We start from the raw sequence: 2,925 nt of genomic DNA on the forward strand, positions 1-2,925 counted from the left end.
ACACGTAATAGGTGTTCCCCATGTGGGTGGATGCAGCAGTGGCTGGGACAGGGCTCCTCACTGAGCTTTTAGATGAAAGCCTCTTGTGCTTTTTTTATTTATGTCCTGTAAAATGCAACCCGAGGAGCTACATATGAGAGACCCTGTAAACAAGTTGCTTTATACAGCATGGAAAGTTTCTTGGAACAGACAGGCCAGCTTGGAAGGAAGTCAACCCTCAAGGTCTTTCTCCCTCTTTGGGGCTCATCTGAAATACCAGCTAACAGAGAGAGTGCTGCCCAGGGGTTAGGAAAGTCAAACAAACAAACAGATCAGTGCAAGGCACAGCCTCAGCTGTGGTGATATTTCCATTTCTTGACTGGACAGGCACTCAGAGGTGGGGTTGTGTCTTCAGACCACTAGTATTTCCTCAGCTGAGAGGGTCAGCAGTCTGGAGATTTCTGCTAATGAGATGCACAGCTGGGACTGGCAAGCAGCAGTTGTCCCAGAGTTAACATATGCCTGAGTGCCTCTCCTGACAGACTTGGGAAACCAAGGAGAGAAAACCCAAGAACAATTCCAGAATTAGATCGGATGGCCCCACGCCAGCTTCCCAGCACTGGCTGCCCAGAGGGCAGGGGGAGAGGCTCAGATAGGAGTTTCACACTGATGGGCAGGTCCAGCACCAGGGAGGGTGAAGAGTAAAGTTAATTTGCACCTCTGCTCCTCTTTCCAGCTCACCTCTCACACCAGCTGAGCCTACTCTTTCTGCTTTGCTTCCCCTCCTACAACCTGGCAGTGCTCTCATTTTCCTCCCCCACAGCTCCCCGTATCCAGTTCAGCTCCAAGTTGTCACTCAAAAGGATGACACTTCTAAAAAATGTCCAGATGCTTCAGCTATTTCTATTCTGCCTGGCATAAGGTGAATATCTGAGTCAGCTGGCCTTGCTCTGTCAGGTCTTCTCCAGCCAGCATCCGCCTCTCAGAAACACCCACCTAATTTTGGAAACACCAGTCTTAACTTCAGTGCTGCTGATGAGCAGCAGAAAAACACGCTCAGCTTAATCCCAGCTGCAGAAAAGGATCCAGAGAAAGGAAGGTGCCCAAATAGGAAAAAAAAAATACTAGCTCCTGCTCACTTACAAACGTTTTATGTAGTTGTTATGGGAGGAATACAGAAGCCTCTTGCCAAACACACTGTCTTGGCATAATCATTTCTCTCTCCTCCTCCCCCAGCCAAGCTGACCGTTCTCTGAATCAGGCCATAAGGAAGGAATGGAGCCAGATAGGACTTCTACACATCTTGGCTCAACATACTGCAAGTGTAAGCTGTCAGGCGGGACTGTAACAGCAGAAACGTGTTACTGAATGGTATGGGAATATTAATAAGCAAGAGATGAACTCTAACATCTGTCACAAAGAATCCTTCAGAACACCAAAAAGAATAAGAAAGAAGAAAACAAACAAATCTATCATTCAGGGCAGTACTCCCTTGTTCAAGAAGGAACAAAGTTACCGCAGGCCAAAAGCTTCAGCATCACGGTGATCCTTTGAAGTGATTAGTAAGGTTGAGATTTGCAAAATGGGTTTAACTCTGCTCCCACTGACATCAAGAGTGAGATATAGATAGATTTCAGTAGAAACAGATATAAATTAACAAGAAGCACTTTTGAAATGCTCACTTTCATATTCCAAGCCCAAACACAAACAAAAACCCACCAGCTTCAAAACCCAGCTCCTTACATTTCCATGCCACAGGATTAGCTCTACTTTCGTCATGTCTTATCAGCACTTCTCCAACTGCCCTTAGAGCTTTGCAGTACGGGAGGTTCTGCATACTCCCAAGCAGTCTGTCCCAGGATCTCACTACCTTGAAATCCCATCAAAATCTCTCCTCCAGCAATACAAAGCCATTCCTTCTTGTTCAGTTTGCCACAAAACACAGTTTGCTCCCTCTCTTTTTGCAGGGATTTCAGTAGGAAGGGTTTTTTTAGCATCTGAAGTCTGTAAAGTCTATGATCAGTTACCACTAGAACAATTAGGTGCAGCAATACTACGGTTTCCCATTGATATCCCCTAGAAAGCAACAAAATACAAACAGCCTGAATGTCAGCTCACAACACCTCCAATGCTCATGGATCAGAAAGCTGCTGTAGGGTGCAAGAGCAAGAAACAACTTTTAGAAGCCTCACCATGACGCCAGTTTCTAGGCAATTAGTCTCTTTTACTTACTAGTGACATATAGTCAGCTACCAGGCTCTCCTCAGACTCTGAAACATCTTACCCTTATAAGACGCAGCTTGTAGTTTTTACTTCTCTAATAAAAAATAATAATGATTTTAAAAAATCATGGCAAATTCTCAATATCACTCGTAACACAGCCACCTCTCACCGTTCAGTGGTGTCTCTGCCTTCCAGCCAAGACTACAAATGAAAAATACACAGACTTGATAGGAGAAACAGAGGCTTCCCTGGGCAGAGGCTTTTAGAGCTGCACCTCATCAGGTTAAGAGGCTGCCAAGGTGCCTGTCTCCTGGGCTCGTTAGGTGTGCTCTGACCTTTCCTCAGAAGTACCATGTGGACTGCAGAGGTGGATTTCAGTGTGTCTCTTCATTCCCAACTAACGCTTCTGTGGGGCTTTGTGGTGCCCAATCACGGTTGAAACCAGAAGGAGCCTGTATACTATTTCCAGTTTGCTTGTAGATCTTCTGGTGGAAAAGCACTGGGTATTTCTAACCTTCAAAACTCTGGCTTTAACTCTGAATCAGCTGTGAACCCTTATTCAGATCTGAATGTGTGGGTCTTTGTCTTTTTCTAGTATTATCACCTGTCTCTTATCGATGTGTCAGACAAATGTTCTCCACCATTTAAAAGTGGCTCCTGCTTTGTAGCTCCACTAGTCAGGAGAGCTGGCCCTGTATTAGCTGAGTTAAAAATCAGGAATGA

The sequence above is a fragment of the Buceros rhinoceros genome, unplaced genomic scaffold (assembly GCF_000710305.1).
Source record: "Buceros rhinoceros silvestris isolate BGI_N320 unplaced genomic scaffold, ASM71030v1 scaffold1600, whole genome shotgun sequence".
Lineage (NCBI taxonomy): Eukaryota > Metazoa > Chordata > Aves > Bucerotiformes > Bucerotidae > Buceros > Buceros rhinoceros.